The sequence below is a fragment of the Camelus bactrianus genome, chromosome 25 (assembly GCF_048773025.1).
Source record: "Camelus bactrianus isolate YW-2024 breed Bactrian camel chromosome 25, ASM4877302v1, whole genome shotgun sequence".
In the NCBI taxonomy this organism is placed as follows: domain Eukaryota; kingdom Metazoa; phylum Chordata; class Mammalia; order Artiodactyla; family Camelidae; genus Camelus; species Camelus bactrianus.
Window position 1 is genome coordinate 36756761 of NC_133563.1, and position 22378 is coordinate 36779138.

Here is a 22378-nt window from a genome sequence, read left to right on the forward strand (position 1 = left end):
CGGGTTGGAACCTCAATCCCAGGGAGGATTTGGGCACCTGGAATTCAGGCCTGGATTCTGACTCTGCCTCTTCCTCACTCAGCCACCAGCTCCGTGGCACCACTTCCCGTGCCAGGTCAGTTCTGAGACCACCCCTCCCGCTATGGAATCACCATTCAGCTCTCCCCCTTTCTCTCTGCCCACTCCACTCCCAGCAGCTTTGTGGGATTCTGCACAAAGGAGGGCGGGCTCTCACTCTTGCCTTCCAGGGGTCCAGGGGTCAGCTGTTGCAGCTGGACGCTCAGAGGGAATCCTCTCTAGGAAGTGGAGGCAGGATCAGAGCCTTGGGGAGAGGCTGGCATTTGGCTGGGCTGGGGAGGTGGTCCATGGACTGACTGGTGTAGGGGACAGGGCTGGGTGGGTGAGCAACCCCTAGACCCTGGCCAGTTTCCATGTCCACCTCTCTGTCCCCTCTCTGTCCTGAGCCTCTACATGTCACCACTGGCCAAATCACGAGATCCCTAGGAAGGGCTTATCCAGAAGAGGACCTCCTCACAAGTCCCCAAAGGGGCACCTAAAGATCCCCCCAGGGGCTGGCTGGCGGCTGAAGTGGCAGGGCACCTGGGTGGGCTATCCTGGCGTGGAGGATCGGAGGGGTGTGGCGGCTCGCTTCCACCAGTGTCAACGCAGGCTCTTAGAGGGGCAGCTGCCACTTTCTGCGCACCTCTATCGGTGCGCCTAACCCAGTCCTCCGAAAGCCACCTCCCACCCCATGTATCAGGGGCGGCCCTGGGGCCTCGAGCCCCGTTCTGACCCTAAGCCCGGGGCAGGTGACTGCTTTCCACACGCCCCATCCTCGCGGCAACCCGCCCGTGTGCGTGGGGCTCAGCCCCAACTGACACGAGGGGAAATCGAGGACTCCAGAAGTTTCGTGAAACCCTGGACCGGACTCTATCCCTCAGACCCAGCGGACCCCGCCCTCCTCACTCTCACTCGGGGTCAAGCCGCTCCACGACCGCCCCGACGACTTGCTCCCGCGTGCTTGCGGGCGACCCGGGATCAAAGCCAGGCCCCCACGACCACTCTCCTCCCCACCTGGGCGGGGCCCGGGGCGCGCACTTGTGTCCGCGTGGCCCCGGCGTGGGGAGCGCTCCCATTGGGCCGCGCCGCCCATGTGATCCGCCAGGCCCTGCCCGCGCGCCCGGAGCGGGGCCGCGCCTGCGCGCGCCGGGCCCTCGTGCGCGTGCGCGCGCCCCGAGCCCTCCGCCCGTGGAGCCGGCGCCCGGACCGCCAGGTCAGTCTCCTCGCGCCCGCTCGGGCGGGGGCGCGCGCGTGGTGCGGGCGCGTGGCGGGGCGCGCGGGCCGAGGGCGGGCCGCCTCCCAGCGTCCCCGGACCCCGCGCCTGGCGGCGGCTCCGGCGTGAACGCGGGCCCGGCGGCTGCCACGTGCAAGTCTCAGCTCAGAGGCCGGCTCGGGACGCCGCCCGCGGCTTCTTCCCGCGGCGACGGGACTCCCGGGATGGGAGGCGTGACCCCAGCTCTCGATTCTGGGGCGGAAGACCTCCCACCCGAGTGCATCTTCCCCAAGAGCCAGGCGGGGATCTGGCGCTGTCCCCCGTTCCCTTCTCAGTTTCCTCATCTGCACGGTTTGGGGAGACTTGGTTTCTAGTGCTCCTGCCCGCCACAACCCCTCTGGCTTCCCTGCCTTACAGATGAGATGAGGGTGCCAGCAGATGTCGCCTAGGTTGAGCTCCAGGTCCCGGGATCGCTCTGAGCCCTGGCTCTAAGACCTGTGCTAGAGCTGGTAGCCTGGTGACACCTCACGTGTCCAAACAGAACCTCAGCCCCAGAGCAGGTTAGCAGCCTTGCCCCAGATGGCCTTTGACATGCCCCTGTATTCTTCTGGGCAGCTATTGGGTGGCTAGTTAAGTTGGGGTGGGTGGCATGTCAGCTCCAAGTGGGCAGAGCAGCCCTCTCTCTGGTCTGGGCTTCCTGGCTGGAGCGTGGGGACCCCACATGCTGGAGCCTGACAGTGGGTCTGAGGGTGGGGGTGGGGGTCCAGGCCAGCAGGTCACAGTGTGCCTGGGCACCGCAGCCTGGCAGGTGGGCATGCTGTGCGTCTCCTTCCTGGCGGATGGGCTCTGTGGTCAGCCCTGCACATGATGGTGGGTGCCAGGCATCAGTGCATGGACTCAAGGAGGTCCTGTTCCTAGGCTGGAGCAGTGCGGGGCTGTGGACGGAGGAGTTCAGTGGACAAAGGGTGTCTGTGGCCTTGCCCAAGTGAAGGCCCTTTTGCAGCTCTGTGCAGGCGGGGCTTCACTGACCTCCTCAGATCCTCTCATGAGATTCTTAACCCCATTTCTCAGATGAGGAGACTGAGGCCTGGAGAGGTGGAGTCATATCCAGCCGCTCCGCCTGCAGACCTCACCAGAGCCCTGGTTTTCCCATCTGTGAAGTGGGTGCTAGTTGGCCTCCCTGGCAGGCTGCTCTGAGAAGTAAATGGAACCTGAAGCGGGCATGAGGGTGTCCACATGGCCGCCCAGGCCTCCCTCGCCTCAGGTATTGGGAGGGGAGGCTGCCCCCCAAATGTCCCCTGGGCGAGCTGGCTATCCCCCAACACCCGCCACGGTGTTTGCCATGCACTCTGTGCCAGGCCTCGTGCTGGACTGAGGGGTGGGTGATGGTGAGGTCAGCCTCGGGCTGTGGTGCTCTGCCTCCCCGTGGGGAGCAGGGAGGGTCTCGTTGTCTGGGTGGTGGTCCTCAGTGGGGCCAACAAGGTGGTGTGTGCTGGGCACTGCTGAGCTTTTATCAGGACCAACCTGGGCCCTGCCCCCATGGAACTGGCAGACAAGTGGAGGGTCCCACCCACGCAGGTGACGAACGTACCAGGAAGAAATGGAGTAGGGTTGGGACTGGTGGGGTGTAGGGGAAGGAGGCCCTCAGAAGGGCTGGCATGGCTGCCATCTTGGGTGTGTCCCCACTGAGCTGCACGGGACCCTTCTCACTTGGGACAGTGATGCTATGTGACTGATGGGGTCATGTATGCCGACTGACGCACCTGTCGAGGGTCCACTGTGCCAGGTGGGGCCCAGACAGTGAGGACCAGGGAACAGGACATGAGGCCCTGCTCTTGTGGACTCTGTCTTCAGTGCTGGGTGCTTGGCGGGCACAGGGGGCGGGTGGGCTGCCAGATGGGCTGGAGGGTCAGGGCTAGGCCTCTCCACCCTGCTGTTTTCCTGGCCAGGAAGCCAGGCCTGGAAGGACCTTGATAGCTGGAAGGAATGAGGGCAGGTCCATTTGTGTGGAACAAGGCTCTGTCCATGTCCCCAGGGGCCAGAGTGTCTTCTGCCGCTGTGACCCTGGAGGCAGGGCTGGTCGCCCCTTTCACAGGTGGGGAAGCCGAGGCACAGAGAAGCAATTTGCCAGGGTGTGTCAGGTGCCAGCTGTGTGCCAGGCCCCTTACCCCCATCCCGGCCTGTCCCCCCCAAACTAGAGTCATTGTCCACCCATCCTGCAGTAAGGACCCAAAGTTCAGCAAAGCTGCTCACCTCCCGCTGTCTCACGGGCTCTGGGCGGTGATGACTGGGGAAGGAGGCCCTTCTGCCAACCCCACCTTTGGTCCTGTGCCCCCAGAGGGCTGGGAAGTGTTCTAGTGGGAATCTGGAAGGCCGCCTACGTCAGGGGTAGGTGGAAGCCTTGTCCAGGCCCAGTTTCTACCACAACGGCTGTTCTGCGCCTGGCCTGGGGTCCCCCCTGCTGCCTGGGCCTCAGTTGGGAGTCCTCTGCGAGCCCTCACAAGGCAGGTGGTGTGTATGTTTGGATGCTAGGACACAAGCCTCAGTGCTAGGGGCCTCAGCGGGCATGGCGGCAGCTCGAGCCTCGTGGAGACCAGTGTTCTCATCTCCAGAGGGTGACGGTCCATCAGGATGGCTGGAGAGGGATTCTCCTGTCCTCGCCATCACAGCCGGAAGGGGGTTCAGGAGAAACTCATCCAGCAGTCAGACCTGAGCCCAGTGCGGCTCCTCCGACTGCCCCAGGTTCGGTTCTCAGGCCTCTGTGCCACGAACCTGCCTCTCTGTCCTTGATCTTCTGGGCTGCCACCTTTATTGTGCATCCACTGTGTGCCTGGCCTGAGCTTGGCTGAATCCTGGGTGAGTCCAGGGTACGTGTCACTTCCCTGGGTCTCCATTCTACACTAGCAAATGAGGGGCTGGATCAGATCAGCAGCTGTCAGTTGGGGAAGTGCCCCCAGATGCTTGGTGCATTTTGAGGTGCACCCGCATGTCCTCCAGGAGAGCCTGATGCTCCCAAGCAGGAAGCACCATTGCTGATGTGGGCAGCTGGAGGTTGGGAACCCCCAGACTGCATTATGCTGTGGTTCCGTTTCCCAACTCAGATTCTGGGAGATGGAGTGGTAGGAGCCATGGACTGTTCCAGAGCAGGGTGGTGGGATGGTTTCTGGTGCATGGCTGGAGGCTGCTGTGCTGGAACAGGACTCAGCTGTGACATCAGTGGGGGAACTACCCAGTGTCCAGAACACATTTAATCAATGACAGGTCATTAGCCATCTGGCTTTGGGCCAACTCTGCTCCTCTGGGGTCTCAGTTTCCCCTTCTGCAGAAGGGGGGCTCTGACCTGCTTTCATCAGCTCCTCTGTCCCCGCATCCCCTCCTGGGAGCTGCAGGAGTCTGTTCCCACGGCCTTACTTGCCACAGAGACCCCGAAGCCAGGGCTGGCCCAGCTGGAGGAGGCGGGCGGGTGGCCCTGCCCCGTCCCCTTCCCATGGGACTGGTGCTCCCAGCCACTCTCCTGGCCCCGGGGCCCCTATTGTGACTCAGGCTTCCTGGAAGAGGCGCAGGAGGGCGCGGAGGATTCCCCGCCACCCCACCCAGAGTTCCCGCTGCCACCCGCATGTCCCATCACTGCCCCAAGGCTGCACACCGTGGGCTTTGCTTGCTGTCTGCTCTGTGTCCCCCCACCCCGAGGGTGCCCTTTCCTGCTGCTTCCTGCTGGCACCTGTGGGGTGTTGTCTGCTGGTGCTGGGACAGCAGCCCCTCCTCCCTCCCTCGCCTGGACCAGGCTCTGCCAAACCAGACGTTCTCCCCCCCTTTCCCCTCCCCTCGGGGGCGGCTGCCGGGTTCCTCCTGGCCTTTGCTTCTCTCTGGCCGGCTGCCCAGTGCCCGTCTGCTGGGAATTGCCATGTGGAGCGCAGGGGGTGCCCGAGGGTGCCTGGGGCTCCCCGCAATGACCTCGCCGTCCCCTCCACACAGCCCTAGGGAGCCTAGCCACGGCCCCAGCTCTGCCAGGACTCCCTGGATGACACTGGGCTGGCCGCTGCTCTTCCTGGACCTCAGTTTTCTTGTCTAGATAAAGGAGAGCTTGGAGTAGACCCTGGATCCCAGCAGACTGGATGGGGAGTCAGGACGAAGCTGGTGGCCCAAGTCACCTGAGCCAGGCTGTTGGCCTCCAACCCTACGTCTGCCCCATGCGACCGGCACTGCCGACTTGCCATTTACAGCCTCTCAGGCCTGGACCTCGGGAAGGGCCGTCCGTGGGCGCCTTGGTTTCCCTGAGTTGTGCTCTTGGACCTGGCCCTGTGCAGAGGGTGGGCAGAGAAGGCCTGGGGTCCTGCAGTGACAGCACCGCCAGGCCCCAGGAGCTCCCACTGGGGGCGGGCAACATGCAAACAGTGCTTCCTGTCCTTACTGTTTTAAGTACAGAGTCAGCATGCTCCTCGTGAAAACTCAGATCGCTCAGGAAGTCCACAGCCACCGAGGCTCCGGGCTTCTGGGCGTTTACTGATTTCCCGGAGCAGACCGCCCACCTGTGCTACAGGCATCTTACTTGAAACTTCCCTCTGTGTTAGCTGTGGGCCTCTCTCCTGATGGCACCAGTGGGCGCAGGTCCCGGGTCTAGATGGACCCTGTTTATAAACTGGCACCCTTGAGATGGCCCTGCCTCCCTCTTGCCCCCATCACTGCCGTCTTGGCCGCTGTGTAGTGCGGTGGCGCATGCAGGCTCCTGGCTTGGCCTTGTTCCTGCCTTCCTTTGTCTCTTGAGGGGCTGTCAGGCCTGCACTGGCCCCTGTGGGGGATGGAAGAAGGCAGAGAGAGGTGGTCCTGACCCTGGGAGGGACCCACTGGTGAACAGGACCTTCAGGAGATAGCTGTCACCTTCCTGTAGCTTGTGTCCCCAAGACTCTGAGGTTGTGTCCGGGCAGGAGGTCAGGATGGCCTGTTGGGAGGAGGTGGTGTCTGGACTGCGCCTGAAGAATGTGGGCGTCACAGTAGCTGAAGGGAGAGGCTCCAGGAAGGGGGCGCTGGGCGAAGGCAGCTCCCCGGGGGCTCGGCCTGAATTACGATCATTCCTTCAGTGGCACTGTCGTGAGCCCGCTCTGGGCCGGAGTAGAGGTGGTCAGGGCGCCTCCTCTGTCCTCTCGATCAGCTGTGTGGCAGCTCCCAGACCGAGGACCCGCTCAGGGGGCAGGTTGGGGCTCGGACCGAAGGCAGGCGCGCTGTGCCTGGTGCCCCTTCAGCTGGGGCAGCGCAGTCCTTGTGGGGTGGCCTGGGGTCAGACTGTTGTCCCCTTGTTTACAGAAGCGGGGCCTCTGGGTGTGTGTGGGAGAGGGGAGTGGACCCCAGCACAGCCACAGGCTTGTCCTGCCCCAGGAGACCCTCCCCTCTCTGGCCTCAGTTTTCCCCACCTCAGAAATGGGCTGGAAGGACCTGCCTCCACCGGCAGTGAGAGGCTGGCAAGGGCAGGGACGTGGTGAGCGGAGGGAGGTCTGGCGTGGGGCCTGTGGTGTAGGCCGCCTGTCAGTGCCAGTTTCCCGCTCTGCAGACGGAAGTGTGACCCCTTTTGTGGGGATGTTGGGAGACTTAAAGGGGCATCCCGGCGCGAGCAGAGGTGTTCCTCTGCTGGCGACGCAGCCCTCCCCGCTCCCACCCTCTCCTCCGTGGCCTCGGGGGCTGGGCTGTTCCCACGGCCGCTGGGCAGCCGCAGGAAGCCATCTGGAGGCCTGTTTACCCATCCCCCCAGCTTCCCTGGCAGGAAGTCACCGGAAGGGCCGTCCCCAGGGGCCCCCAGGCCTGTGAGGACAGCCAGTGGCTGGGGGTCCCCGGGTGGACGTCGGGGGCAGGGAGTGCAGAGGACAGAGCCGGCCAGAGCCTGCTGGGCACGAGGGCTGGAGTGTAGGTTGAACCATTCGTCAAGCGTGTCCATCTGTCCATCCCCTGCCCCCGACAGGTCCCAGATGAGGGCCAGTGTGGCCATGGCCCACGAAGTCACAGTCTCCAGACACGGATGAGGGCACGGTAGTCCCAGCTCTGGGTGGTCTGTGTGACGTTAGGGGAGGCGGGGGTCCAGGGAGTCGGAGGAGCGGCCCCTAACCCATGGGGCAGGGGGTAGGGGCAGAGGAAGAGACCAGCTGAGGGTCATCAAGGAGGAGGTGTCTAGGGGAAGGGGGTGGGGAAGCCGGCTGCAGGCAGAGGGGGCAGCCTCTGGGATGGAGGGTCTGAGGCCACCGGGGGTGGTGGGGCTGAGGTCCTGAGGGGCTGAGGGGGTGGGGGTGGCAGGAAGTGAGGTAGTGAGGTGGGCAGGGTCTGGTCTGCTGGCATGGATGGTGACAGTAGGGGAGGTTGTGCCCTGCAAACACTTGTCTCCTCCCATCCCCCACCCCTCCAGCCCCTCCCTCAGAACCCCCGCAAGACCCCCAGATCAGCCTGAAGGCCTGGCTGTGGTTGGAGCAGGATCGGGGCCTGGGTTTCCGCCCCTTGGGACGTGCCCAGCTGCCCTGGCATTTGCGGCAGCCCTGATGCCCACTGACTGGCCTGAGTGTGGCCGGTGGGGCCTGGGGACTGTTCCCACGGACCCTGCCAGCTGGGCCTGCCCAGCCCTAGGAAGGGTGCTGACCCCTCGGGGCCTCGCGTCCTGTGTTCTTGGCTCCCTCACGCCTGCCCAGGCCTCCTGCCTTCAGAGGAAGCCGGGTGGGCTCAGGGGCCAGGCAGCCCTGCCTGGCCAGCCAGGGGAGGCCACGGAGCACCCCTCCTTTTGCTTCTCTCCGTCTCATGTCTCTCCCTGTTCTCCTCCCCTCTTGCCTCCCCCCTCCTCTTGGAAGGCTCTGGCGTGGGGTCCTCATGGGCAAAGCCCTCCCAGCGAGTGCGCTGGGGTTTCAGGGTCAGGGTGAGTATATTGTACCCCACCCCCTACTCCCCACCCCAAGGAAGTGAGCGTGAGAACCAGGGCTCCAGGCGGATCCGGGGTCCAGGAGCACACTGCCGGGAGGCGTGTCCACTGGCCGGTCTGGTCGAGACTGGCTGGTCCAGGGACATCCATGGGCTGGGGACAAGCAGCTGTGGGCTGGTCCCAGGATGGTCACTGACCGTTCCCAAGTGCCTACTGTGTGCCAGGCCTGCTAGTCTGTGGCCCAGCCTCATAGCTGTCCTGGGGCTGTGGGTACCCATTTGTAGAGGACTGGCTACCTCCCTGAGGCAGGGTACAGGTGACCGCAGGTCTGAGCAGTATTGGCCTCACTCCGCCGCCTTGTAATGAATGAGAGACTAAGTCCAGCGGGACACGGGAGGACGCCCTCTTTAAGAGACGTTGCCTGCATGTGTGACCAGGAATGCAAGGGCGGCGGAGGCCGAGGCCAGGTGCCTGGAGCTTGTCGATGGTGTGGGACAAGATGGGGCTCTGCACGCCCCTCCCCTGCTGCCAGGGGTCTGAGTGGAAAGAGCGTCTCAGTGTGTCGGGGGTCTAGTTGGGGCAGGGGCTCCAGGGCAGTCGAGGGCCTCCCTTCTTCCCTTGCTGTTGCTAGGGCAGTGGTCTGAGGGTGTCTGCCTCCAAGGTCACCCCCTGGTTGCTGTGGCCAAATTTGCTGTCATGTCAGGAACTGAGCTTTTCTCCTCGAGAGCTCCCTGGAACCCAGAGCACAGCCATGGCACCCAGTAGGTGCTCAGTAAGAGTTTGTGAGCTGGTGAGTGGGCTTCCAAGAGGTGGGGTTTGGATGGGCACAGGAGGGTTGGGGAGTGGCACCCATAGGCAAAGGCCTGGTGGCTGCACGGGACAGTGCAGGGATGGAGAGCTCCTGGCAGAGGCCACAGCAAGTGCAAAGGGCCAGAAGCAGGACTTGGTGGCAAGTTGGGGGAAGAGCAGGAGGGCAGCTGGGGCTGGAGTGCGTGAGGAAGGGAGCAGGGAGGTCAGCTGGGTGGAGCCTGCCTTCTGGTGGTAAGATGTAGGCTTTCCTTCTGAGTCAGGTGGGTGCCGTCGGAGGGTTTCAGCCAAGGACAGGACTGACTCAGGTGTCACCACGGAGGGAGTGGGGAGAGGGGTGGGAGTACCTGGGATGCCAGGGTCGGGGAGATGCTCCCCAGATCCTCAGTCACCCCAGGTGGCTCCCCGCACCAGAGCCCAGGTGTTGCCACCTCGGGACCCATGGTGGCGCTTCTCCCCCGGCTGGGGATTCTGGGTGTTTCCATTTCCTCGCCTTGCACTCGATTCTGTGACAGGCCTGGATTTGGGTTGCAGAGACCCGCCTATCCCCCGCGGCGTTCTGAGAACGGAGGCCCACCCTGATCCCACCTTTCCTGGGGAGCAGCTCCTTGTGTTTACCCTGAAGGTGGGGTCACCTTTTTGCTCCCTGCCCTTTCCTGCCTTGTGGCCTTTGCTCAGGCTGGACCCTCTGCCCGGACACCCATCCCTTTTCACCCAGTTGGATCTCTTACGGCAAAAGGGGGACAGTGAGTCCTTCCGGGCCCTTTTAGGTGTTGTCCAGCAGGCCGTCCGCGGCAGTCTGGCTCTCTAGGGATGTCCGTACCTGCTTATGATTGAGTGGAGCCTGGACCCAGGGGAGTCGCGGGAACGTGCAGTTTTGTGGTGTTGGTGGCATTGCCCTGTGGGAAACCACTCATCTCTACTGTCTCCTCTGGTTCTAACACCTGCTCTCCATGGGCTGAAAGCACACAGTGCCCTGAATCCCCATCTGAGCCAGCTTCCCACCAGCTCCCTCAAACACTATGGATCGAATAGCTCTTAGACCCGTGCTCCCTGTATGTGTGATGGTATTAACCTCTAAAAATGCTTGGGCAAGTCCTCCCATCCTTGAAGACCAGCCCTGTCCCTCCTGGGATCCTGGAGGGTCCCTCCTCACCTGTCCAGCTGCTGGGGCCCTGGTCCCTCCCGGACCTGCCCTGTACCCTGCAGCATGCTGCAGCCCTGATGGCCCAGGAGGGGCTGACCAGGCGCCCCCAGGTGTGGACCCCGATCCCACAGGCCTGTCCATCCCCCATGTCGCCTGGACCCCCGCATGTCCAGCATCACCCCTGCTACGTGCTGCTGCTCAGTCCCTGCAGGTGAAAGGAAAACAGACTTGGAAATGACCCAAATGTCCATCAACTGAAGGGCAGATACGCAAAAAGCGGCCTCTGCACACAATGGGCGATCACTCAGCCACGGAAAGGATGAGCCGTGAAAGTGTGAGTGCTGAGCGACGGGAGCCCAACGCAAAGGACCACACAGTGTCTGGTCCCTGTGGTGTAAAATGTCCAGAAATGGCAAATCCGTAGAGACAGAAAGCAGATTCACTGTTGCCAGGGGCTGGGGTTGGGGGAGGGGAGGGGTGACCGTTCGTAGGCGTGGGGCTTCTTCTGGGGGCGAAGGGAATGTTCTGGAAGTAGATGGTGGTGGTGGTGGTTACATAACACTGTGAATGCACTGAAACAAGACACCCAAGTGTGCACTTCAAATGAGTTAAAATGGTGAACCTGTTAGGTGAATTTTATCTCAAGTAAAAAATTTCAACCAGCTGCCCTGTCCCACGCAGGCTGCCTTGAGCAGGCTCACGGTTAAAGTCCGCAAAATAGGATTAACCCAGCTCTGTCCCAGGGCTCCTGCAGGCGGGGACTTGATTAGCTCTTGCAGAGAAAGTGAAGCCAACACTTGCTTGCAGCTTGGGACGCAGAGGGACCGGCGAGTGCGAGGGGTCAGGTTCGTAGTCCCCCTCCCTTGGCCGAGTTTTGTTGAGTGAATGAAGGAGTGAGGCTTAGGGACAGGCTGACGTCTGTGTGCAAAGTCCCCGCACTTTCCTGCGTGGTGACCCTCCTCACCCTCATGCGTGTGGCTTGTCTTCTTCCTTGTCAGGGGGTCTGTCAACGGATCTGTCCCCCGCTGGGGTGTTTGCCTCACTGTGTGTGGATCCCAGAGCCTGGGCAGCAGGGTGCACCGAGTGCAGGACCACGAGTCACAGCCAAGGCACGTCTGAGCGGGACAGCTGGGCAGCTTCCGCCTTGCTCTGCACCCCGGGTCCCTGCCCTGTGCGGGGCTCACAGAGTCGCCGAGGGGGCAGCTGGAACAGAGGGCACATGCTCAGTGGCCTCTGAAGTGTCCCCCCACCCTGTTCTGTCCGTGCACACATTTCTTTCCTCATTGGCCTTGCTGGGCCGGGGGAGGAGGGCCTGCAAGGCCCACGCGCCCACTTGGCTCTGGGAGCTTTTGCCTGCCATGGAGAAGGTGTAGCCCAGGGCCTCCTGGCCCCAGGGGTGCTGCCCAGGGCCTCCTGGCCCCAGGGGTGCTGCCCATGGCCGCCCTTCTGAGTCCTGGCCTGGCTCTGCTGGAGGAGGACCGTGAGCCACTGTGTCCTTCTGGCCACGGGAATGACCCACATGACACTGCCAGGTGGGTTGAAGTTCCTGGGCCCTGGGGCCATGCTCAGTGGCTGTCGCGCTGTGCAGGGAAAGGGGCTGAAGTCGGCTCCTGTGCAGGGAGTGGGTGGAGCCGCTGGGGCTGCCAGCGCTGCCCGCGCAGGTCTGCCCGCTGGCCTGCAGCCGTGTCTGGAGTCTCCCCCGGGAGCCAGGGCCCGGCGCAGACCCCAGGCTGGAAGGCGCCTCGGCCCCTCATAAAGGCTGAGGGGTTTCCGGTCCCCATGGGGGATCCTCAGGAGCCTGGGAGGGGGGGGGTTTCCCGAGGGTCAGCAGTTCTGCTGGTCCCCGCTTCCTCCCTGGGAGCTGGGCAGGTGCTTAGAGCGGGCAGCGTAGGCAGCCTGGGGTCTGATGCCCCTCCCCAGGACGCACTGTGCTGGGCGCCCTGCCACCTTCTGTTGGGAAGGAAGCTCTGCTCGCCTTGGCGGGGCTGCCGAGGGGGTGGCCAGGGCAGCAGTGAGGGTGGTGTGGCTGGGTGCCTGGCGGGCCCTGGGCTCCCTGTGGCTGGGCCCTCCTGCTGCCCACCTGGCCTGGGCGTCCAGCCTTGGTTGTTCTCATGGCAGGTGGCGCCTGCCTGCAAGAGCCAATCCTGCCACCCTCAGGTCATCATTGCCCCTGGGGGGCCAAGGTGGGGACCCCTGGGGAGGGTGTCAGGGTATGTGGGTGGCCATCCCTGGACTCTGCCCCTACCCATGTTGTGACGGCCACACAGTGACCACCAGCATGGCTCCTGCAACGCTGCTAATAGCCATGACCGGGGATCTTCACGGCTCCACTTCACAGATGGGGCCCATGCTCAGAGAGGTGGTCCCAGACGTACAGATGCGCAGGAGTCAGGGCAGGCGCTCTGCTGCTCATGGCTGGGGGGCTGGGGCACTAGGTGGGGCTAGCCTGGCACTGCCGAGGTGGGGTTCTGTGAGGGGCCTCACCGCTAGTGCCTAGCTTCAGAAACATGCTGGGAACGCGCCCCTGGCTGCCCGCCTCAGCTCCCGCTTCTGTAGAGGAATAAAGGCTCTGAGATAGCCTGTAGGAAAGACGCCTTCTCGGGTGTCCTGGAGATCCCAGAGTCCCCAGAGCCAGCGCCTCCCCAGGTGACTGGCACAGCAGAAGCATTTGAGGGACTCAGGCAAGGCTGCTTGGAAGGGGAGTGTCCTTCTAGAGCCTGGGGAACAGCCAATGGCAGCTCCGTGAAGGATGTGCTTCCAGTGAACCCATTTTACAGATGAGAAAACTGAGGCACAGAGAGGTTGAGGGATATACCCAGTGTCACACAGCTTATGTTGAGGGAGTCAGGATGGGAACCAGGCCAGGCTCCCACGCTGGCCATCCACCAGGCCATCTGTGGGCAGTGGAAGCTTGAACAAGAGTAATGGGGCAGACACTTGGGCCTGGGGTGATGAGAGGGAACTTTCCTCTCCCCCTCGGCCCCTGGAGAACTTGCCTAGCCTGGAGGTTTGAGTGGAGGCTGCACCTCAGGTTTTTACACCCTCTCTGGGCCTTAGGTTCCCATCGATCAGACTGTCATCTGTGCCTACAAAGTCACGGGGGTGGTGGTGACCCGTCTGGGGCAGATGGAGCCCAGGCTGGAGGCTGCACAGGGTTCGGTGGGCCGAGAAGGCTGATGGGACACTGACCGGCTAATATCGCCGCTGACAGGCTTTTGGAAAGGGAGCCGGCTCAGAGAGAAGTGGCTGCAGCAGGGGGGCCCTATCAGGACCTGGCACCTTGCTGGGCCTCGGCCACCCCCTCATGCTTGGCTCCTGGGGGCACTGGGGGGCTGCGTCTCGCTGCCAGGCTGGGCCAGAAATAGCCATGACCTTCCGCACCCAGCTTGGCAGCGCCCAGGCCGAGAAGCCTACGTGCACCCGGCTGAGTCCTTGCAGGGCGGTGGGGCTGGTTATTTTCGATGTGGCCTCCCGAGGCCAGGTCAGAGCTCTTTCCCGCGGCTCCTGCGGGCCCCTTTGACGTGTGTCCACCAGGGCCTTGGCCAGCGGCCCTGGCTACCTCTGTGATCTTACACCCCATTCCTGCCCGCCTGATCCCTAGCAGCCCTGCACTCTGGGCGCTGAGGGGAGGGGTCCCAGGGACTGAGACTGGTGCTGGGTGATGGGGCCTGCGGGAGCCTTGACATCTCTCAGAGGGCTGGGCCTCAGTTTCCCCTTCAGGGGCTGTTTTAAGGAGAAAACATCTAGCAAGTGCCCACCCCACGCTGGCTCTGCATCCTGGCTCAGCCCCTCAGGGCTGCATGGCATCAGCAAGTGATTGACTGCATGGCCTGGGCCTCAGTTTCCTCGCCCATAAAATGGGGTGACAGGTGCCTTTCAACACTGTGTTGAGGATGGATGTGGGCAGGGGCCTGTGACGAGGGCACTCTGCGGAGCCATTACATGGAGGGTCCTTGGGCCTTCAGGACTGGCCATGGCCCAGGGGCAGGACAGCCATGGATGTCTGAGAAGCAGGGAGCTGGGCAGAGGCTGAATGTGGACTGAGGGTCGTGGGTGGCCTGTGGACCCAGTTCACAGCTGGGCTGCAGTCTCCTCTGTTGTGACACGGGCAGGGTGTGCAGCACTCCTGTCCTGGCTGGGCTGCTGGGCATGGTGGTGAGCAGAAGTGGCCACCGCACCGTGATGCTTCGAGGTCCAGTCACCCCTGGGGTCTGCAAGCTCCCTGGGCTCCCTGCTGACAGGGTTCTGTTGCGGATGCCAGGCCAGCTTTGCTCCCCACCTCCCTAGTGGGGACAGAGGGTTTGGGTGGGCACAGGGGAGTGGCTGCCCTGTCTGAGGGCGGAATCTCCCCACAGTGGCGCTGGGGTGGGCTCCAACCCTGCTGCCCTGTTGGGATCAGGCTGTTCAGGAGCGGCAGGGAGGGGCTGCGTCACCTGCCGGGTGTGGGCTGCACGCTCCGGTCTACTTCCCACCGCCCTCAGGGCCCCTGTCCTTGCGCTGTCCAGGGTTCCCGAGGAGTTAGTCATAGCTACTCCCCAAGGGAGGGGGCCTGTGGAGGGCCCAGCTCCATGTGGGATCCATTCTGCAGAGTGGGCTTGACTAGAACCACCTATCATGTGCGTACTCCCCCTTTGGGCCACGTGACGACTCCGTGGGCACCCGTGGGTGCAATTCTGTTCGCTCACCTTGCAACGGGCCCCTGATTCCCACTTTGTGCTGGTGACTCGGAGGGCCTAGAGAGGTGAGGAGATGGGCGCAGGGCACACAGCGGCCTGGGGCGGGCTTTCTCACCTGCCATGGGCGTTCCACCGGCCGCTGGGTGTGGGCCTTGTGCCATGCCAGCTGAGGACCCCTGTGGGGCCTCTAGCTGATCCTAGTGGGTGGGGACTTGGTGGGCAGCCTCCTCCCAGCCAGTGAGAGGGCTTGTTAGGCCACACGGACCCTCGCTGAGGGCCCTGGCACCCAGCACCCACCCTGTTCTCTGAGGCCCCAGCCTGGAGGCCCAGTTTATGCCGGGATCCCCTGTGCCTGTTGAGGGTCCCGTCTACACGCTCGTGGAATAGGAGGGGTTGGGGCTTTTCCTGGGGAGCGCTTGGCTCTCCGGAGGCTGGGATCAAGGGCCTCCTGGGGACCACCACATTCCTGGCAGAGGATGAGGTGGGGAGCCCGGGGGGTGTGGGGGCCTCTCAGAGGCCTCCCTAGAGGCCGTGATGCCCTGCTGGGGCGCCACGCCCGTTCCGGGCACCAGCCTCTAGGGCCTTGGAGACGCGGTGGCATGGTGCAGGAGTCGGTGCCAGCCCCGCGGGGCCCAGGAGGAGTGCACCGGGGACTGCGGGTACAGCTCTAACCCCGAGGGCGGGCTGGCTTTGAAGCTCTGCTGCTTGTGTCCAGAATGTGGGGCTGCGAGTTCCCAGCTCAACACCCCGTGCTCCAGAGACAGGGCTCTGGGCTGGAGGTGCCGCCAGCATCTCAGACAACTGGACTTCCGGGACTAGGGGCTCTGCGGGCAGGGGGCTGGGGGCGCAGCAGGGCCTGCAGAGCCCTGCTCCCAGCTGCTCAAGGTCAGCCCAGCTGGGTGTGAGAATGCAGGCGCTGGGGCCCTGAAGAGGATGCTGAGGCCTGGGCCTCAGAAAGGTGGACACCCCTCTCTGTATGGAGGTCCCCGGCACTGTGAGGCTGGGGAGCCCAGCCTTCCCAGCTCGACCTCCAGACTGGGCAGAGGCCTCTTGGGTCAGGCAGAAGACGGGGCCTGGACCAGAGGGCACAGGGGATGTGGAAGGCTACTGGAGGGCATGGCGGAGCAGCAGGCGATGGGCCCCCACCCTGCCTGGCAGAGGTATCTGGTCTGGACGTCCCTGTTTGTGGCATAAGTGAGTGTTCACACATTGCCAGCGTTCCCCTCAGGCTGTGTCTACACTGGGTTCCCAGTCATGCCGGAGGAGGGGCAGTCCTGTCAGAGCCACTGCCTTGGCTGGCTGTCTCGGAGCCATTCTGTCCACAGGGCTTTGGGGACCGGCTGGGGCACTGGGTAGCCACGACAGCACTGAGCCCGGGCGGCAGCTGGGAAGCAGTGGGGCCATGGGGTGGGGCAGCTGTCCGGGTGACAGGAGTGGAGGGCGTCCTGCAGCTGGAAATTGCCCGCAGTGCCTCACCTGTCGGGGGGCAGGCACAGTTTGGGCTTCTTGGTGGCCTTCCTCTGCCTCCAGGAAGTACAGTCGTGGGGGGCTGGGCGAGCCTGAGATACCCCCTCCCCCAGTGCCCCAGCCAGTGTCAGGGGAGAGGGCTCCACCCCTCCTGATGTCGTGGTGATGGGGAGTATCCTGGTGGGGGAGGGACAAGTGACCCAGGCCCTGGGAAGCAGGAACAGCCCCTCCCCTACTGGTGGGGGTTCCTACTTCCTTCATGCTTTTGTGGGGCCCTGGATCTCAGGCCTGGGGAGGCTGGACTAACTTGCGTATTAGCTGGCCTTCTCCCTCCCTTCCTCATGGAGAAAATCGGACAACAGGATGGATGAACTGAGTGCCCAGCTCAGCAGAACTCTGGGCAAACCTGCTGCAGCCTGGAAGGGAGAGCCCTGGGTTCCCATGAGTGGGCCAGGGAGGGCACCAGGGGGCTGCTTAGGTTGGGGTCAGGCTGCAGAAGGCTGGGCTGTGTCTGTGAAGGTGGTTGGGGGAGGTGGGGGTGCAGTGAGCTCCCCACAGCGAGGGAAGGGCCCTGGGACCCCTTTCCTAGCTCACAGTAGGCAGTAGGGAGACAGGGTAGAGACCAGGGAAGCCCCTAGGCTGTCCCTCTGTCCCCCAACCCTGCCAGCTGCAGGGCCTGGGCTTTGATGCCTCAGACCCCCTCCCCGCTGGCTCTGAGCCTGCCCCCTCCTGTCCCTCTTGCCCTCTTCATCTCTGGCTGCCAGCAGTTACAAGACCCTGGGGACTGTCCTGTCCTCTATGGGACCCAGAGCCTGCATGGCAAGGGAGGGGGGCTCTCCTGCCTTCTCCCCGGGACCAGGGTGCGCGCCATGATCTAAGACTCATGTCCCAGCCCCCTTCCTCTGCTGCCAGGGCTGCCCTGGGAGGCGGGAGCAAGGCAGGATCCTTCTGGGGCTGCCCCTGTCCTAGCCCCCGCCTCCCCGGCATCTGGCGGCATTCCAGGGCCTTTGACGCGGGAGGGCGGGAGGCCGGGAGGCCAGGCCGGGGATAAAGCTGGGTTGGGGGCGTGGCCACAGGACTCCAGGACTTGGAAGGAGGGTGAGTGTCTGGGGGCTCCTGGCAGGCTTGTGTGGGGTGAGGACCAGGGTGTGGGGTCCCCAGGCCTTCCTGCTCATGCTCGCAGCTCAGCTGGGAGACTCAGTGGTTTCCTCCATCAAATGGGGCGAGGGGTCCTTTTCCTTCTAGACCCAAACTGGACCATGTTGGAATGGACTCTCCTTCCAGGCACTCTGATATTGCAGACTGCCCCAAGCCTCTGGTTGCGGTCCCCCCGCCTCAGTGGCACAGGAGGGAGGGTGACTGGGAACACTGGTCGCACAGTCAATAGGAGGGACAGGGTCACAGTGCAGAGGGGGGTCTCGGAGCTGGCGGAGGGGTCCAGCCTGGTTTCTTCTCCCCCTTGCGGAGTGACTGAGCCCCCTCTGTGCCCTGTCCTCTCTTGTGAAATGAGGGTCACGTCACAGTGACTGCATGACCGTGTATCGTCACGGGGGCGGCGTGGGGGAACCAGGTGCCATGAAGTATCACTCCAGGACAGCCAGGGTGAAGGGGGCTGTCACCAGTCAGCAGGTGCCCTTGGAGGTGCTGTGAGGCTGGAAATGGCCGGAACATGTGTGCGGTCTGTGGTTGGTGTGGCCATTAGTCCAGATGCCGAGTCTGAACCCTCCAGCGACCAGCTGGGCTATGTTAAACCCCCTTGTCCAAAATGAACCAGTGGAGCTTCAGGAGTGCAGGACCCCCGGCTAATAAACAGAGCTTATGATCTGTTTGACCCCGACAATCTTCAGGCTCGGTCAAAAAGCAGGCACTCAAGCGGTAACTGCGTTATTACCATTTATTGTTAGTAAGTGGTGGCTTAGATTGTCGTATGCTGTTATCTTGGGTTTTAATAACCCCTGAGGGGGTTGGGGTTGTCTGGAACTTTCTTGGTTGGCCATAACGGTGTGCAGAGCAAGAGCTGCTGGGCTCTGAGTTGAGGACCTGGGGGCACATCACCTTGGTGGCTGATATGGGTGGCTGGCCTCCTGGCATCGGCTTCGGCTGCTCTGAAGGCCTCGTCCTGACGTTCCCCTGGGCCTGGGCTCTGGGCAGGTGAGCCATGAATCCTACAGCCCCCTCCCCACCTCCCCCTACTGAGGGTGGAGGGGCAGGGGCCAGTGGGCCGGGCTGAAAAGTGAGACCTCCCCTCAGTTTTGTAGGCCATAGGGAGCCATGGATAGCATGTGAGCAGCAGCAGGTTGGGCGCCACCATTCTGTCTCCAGCCCCGGGCCAGGCCTTGCCTGGCAGCCACTCACTGTGTAGGCGGGCAGAGGGCTAGTCTCGGGCTGGAGGCAGGATGTGCGCCCAGCAAACCTGTACTGAGCCTCCCTTTGAGATGAGAATATGGGGTCTCTTGACTCCCACTCTGGTGGGGAGGGGGTGGCAGAGAGAGAAAGGGGGTCGGGGGCTGCAGACCCTTGAGCTTCCCCCCCCGGATGAGGGGCAGGGTGGGTGGACCTCCTTCGAGGGCACCTCCGTGTCCCTGAGTTTGGGTCTCTGGTGGGGTCCTGAGCTGCCTGGTGGAAGGGGCAGAGCTGCATGGGGAGGGGCCCAGGGAGGCAAGGCCTTGACACTGGGGACGGGGGACAGGGGTCGAGGCATTAGCTCCGGCCTCAAAGGACCCACTGAGACTGGAGGAGGGGGCTCCTTTCTGTGCTCCAAGGTGAGGTCCCCCAGGCAGTGTGATGGCCAGGCTGTGGGCGTGCTCCGGGCAGCTGTCATTTCTCTTTGCAGGTGAGGAAACTGAGGCACACAGTGACGGCCGAGGTTGCCTGGTCAGTAAAGATGGGAGGAGGGGATGGTGTTCGGTCCAGAGGTCGGGATGTGGGCTGCAGGGGGAACACGAGGCAGTCCCCCAGGTCAAGGGCCTGAAGGCCAGGACAGCTCACAGGGGAGCCGCAGGCCAAGTGGGAGTTCCACAGGGGTGATGCTCCCTGAGCCAGGGGAGGGGAGGCCGGGCTGGGTGGGGAAGGGTGGCCCAGGTGTGACCTGGGTAGCCCAGTGACAGGAGGCCTTGGGGAAATGCCACATTCTAACTGCATGTGACAGCCCAGGGAAACTGAGGCACAGGACGGTGGGAGGGCTCTGCGCGGAGCCCAAGAGGTTTGGCTCCAGGGGTGAGGTGATCCCTGACTCAGCAGTGCTGCCTGCATGAGGGGCACTCCCACCTGCTCCTGGGGCAGCTACAATATTGTAATTACCTGGCCCACCTGAGCTGGGCAGTCTGGGAGGTGGCTTCTCAGGGCAGGGAGTGGAGGGGAGGCCAGCAACCCTGTCTGGGCGGGCGGGGAGGGTCAGGCAGGCTTTTTTGCCTTTTCTGGTGACTTCTTCCCGTGTGTCCCCCAGGCTTAGCCCAGCACCTGGCACTGGGAGGTACTCAGTGAACATCTAAATTGGATGGATGAATGAATGAATGAATGGACAAATGCTGCCCCCCTTCCCCTCTTGGAAAGGATCCTGAGTTCTGGGATGGGAGCCGGGGAGGCCACAGGGAGGACACAAGTGGATGAACTGGCTCAGAGCCTCAGGGAGGGAGGGGTCACTGGGGGGGGGTGAGGCACCCTGGTCAGGGATGGGTAAACAGGACTGGGGGGCCTTTGCGCAGAGGCAGGCAGCCTCAGGGGTGCAGTCCCCTCACGTGCTGGACACCTGGATGAGCTGTGGCCAGTGTGTCATATGTGATGTCACAGGCGGTATGGCTAGCAGTAGCCACACCTTCCAAGCCGCTGTGTCCCCAGCTGTGAGCTCCCGGCAGGAAAGGCTGCTCCAGGGGTGGGGGCGTGAGGGAGGGGGTGGGGAGAGGCAGGGGAGGTGCCCTACCCCTCAGCTGCAGGGGTCTCGGGGGTGGCAGGAGAGGCACCAGCGGGGCACTTGGCGGCCCTGCTTCCCTGGTTGCATCTCAGTTTCCTCATCTGAGCTGCTGCCTGGAGGCTCTGTTTTCCAGCTGTCAGTGCCTCCTGCCCCTTGTCCCCTTGGCACCCCAGCAAGGCAGGGCTTGTCGTATCTTTTTCAGGTGAGGAGCCAGGGCTCCAAGGGGAGGTGGTCCAGGCAGCACTGGGTTAGCCCCCAGGCCTGAGAGCCCAGTCCCAGCTGGACCACAGGCTTGCGAGCTCCCCTCCCGCCCTGCTTCTCTCCTCTCGTGTGGGTCCCATCAGGGGAGTGTCCAGGCCCATCAAGGTGAGGCCAGGCTGGCTGAGGCTGAGGTGGGGAGGGCCCGCGTCCTAGCTGGGGCTGAGGCAACAGCAGCCCTCAGAGTGGCAGTCAGCGCCTGCACCTGCTGCCTGCCTGGAGGCTCCACGTGGGCCTGGCAGGTTCCTGGTGGCCACAGGGTTCAGAAGACCCAAGACTCCTGGTCCGGCTCACCTGGTTGCCGGCCTGGCTGCTTTGTGTCCGCCCCTGATGACAGCTAGGGTGGAATCCAGAAGCCTCGTCCACGCTTTGACCGGTGCTCGCCCGAGGAGGTGGCAGTTACAGCTCCCAGGTCTGCGGTGGAGCTGTGGCCTGCCTGGGCAGTGCTGGGGCCTGATGGCATATGAGGGTCACCTTGGGGAGAGGTGGGCCACTTGGTTTGGCAAGTGGGTACTATGCCCCACGAGGCACCATTAAAACCACTCTGTGGCGAGGGTGGCCCTTTGCAGCGCCTGAGGGGCAGTGTCCGTGCTGCCATCCTGGTGCCCTGTCCCGGGGGAGGGCGGAAACGCAAGCCTGTTCCCAAACAGCTCTGCTTCCAGGTCACAGCTCCATGACCAGCTTAGAGCTGGCATCCCTGCGGAAGGTGGGTTCCTCCCTGGCACTGTCACCACTTACAGAGGAGGCCACAGGCCCCACAGAGGACAAGGGTGGCCGGTCGAGCCCCGATGACAAGCTTCCAGATAGCAGGAGTGTGCCGGCTCCCTTTACTGGCCAGCTCCTCCTGGAGGCCTTCCCCGGCCACCTGGCCTTCCAGTTCTGCCTCCCACGACCCCTGCTGTGCTGGCCCATCTGCTCTGCAGCCTTCCCCCTGCGGGCCCCCAGCCCAGCAGTAGGCATTCAGGAGGCAGCAGAGGGAGGAATTCATAACTCAGGGAGGTGCCCGAAGATGGAAGGTGCCGCCAAGGAGCAGTGAGCTCCCTGCCACCGCAGGTGTGCAAGCTGGGGATTAGATGGCCTGGGTGATCTCAGGTTCCTCTGGACTTCAGGGGCTGAGATCCCGTGATGGGTTCTGGATACTCCCCAGATCTGGACCTCCGCCCAGAACGCTGGGTCATTTGTTCCTTCCGCAACAAGTTGGGAGCCCTCCTGGTGCCAGGCCCCATGTGGGAGGTGGGTGGAGTCGACAGCCTCTGGGTCCCTCCTTCCAGACATGCCTTCCCTGAGGCCGGGACACTCTCTGCTCTGAGGGCATGTGGCTGAAGGGAGGAGGTTGGACAGGGGTGCTGGGAGAGGAGGCGGTGGAGCTTCGCCGGTGATGGGGGCTGGATCCTCAGTGCAAAGGGTGCAGGGACGGGAGTGCTCTGGGAAGGTTTCTCGAGGGCTTGGCGTGGGCTTGGCCTGTCGGGTCTCCCCTTCTGGGCCCCGAGCAGTGTGCAGACTTGGGCTTGCTCTGGGAGGTTTCCAGGAACGGCTCCTGCCCTGATAAAAATAGACTTCCCCGAAGGGCTTGGGACCGTGCCAGCTGCAGCAGGTGCCCCCCGGGCCTGGCTGGAGTGGGCGCCCCAGGCAAGGGGGAACAGGGGTGCTGGGGCCCAGGTCTGCAGCCTGAGCAGCCTGGTGGGCTCTGGGTGCTGGGTGTAGTATCATGGAGCCTGATGGGAGCTCGCACTGCGTCCAGATGACGATGCAGCGTCGGATGGTGGAAGTCGCTTGCCCAGGGCTCCTCTCTCCCAGGGAGCCGGGGTTGGGATGAGCAGGGTCTCCAGGGGGTCATCAAAACTCGGCCCCAACTGTGGTTCTGCGTCCTGGCTTTGTGACTTGGGCAAGTCCCTTGACCCCTCTGAGCTGCTGTTTTATGAATAGTGTGGCCAACGTGTCTTGTTCAGGG

At 63.4% G+C, this 22378-nt stretch overlaps 1 protein-coding gene across 1 annotated transcript in view; it reads left to right on the top strand.

Moving 5' to 3' along the window:
* Positions 1–1161: 1161 nt before the first annotated feature.
* PTP4A3 (protein tyrosine phosphatase 4A3) overlaps positions 1162–22378 on the top strand; it is a 33352-nt gene continuing 12135 nt past the window's right edge. Inside the window, exon 1 of the mRNA XM_074353182.1 lies at positions 1162–1273. The gene's annotated coding sequence lies outside the window, so the exon portion shown is untranslated. The remainder of the gene's footprint in view (positions 1274–22378) is intronic.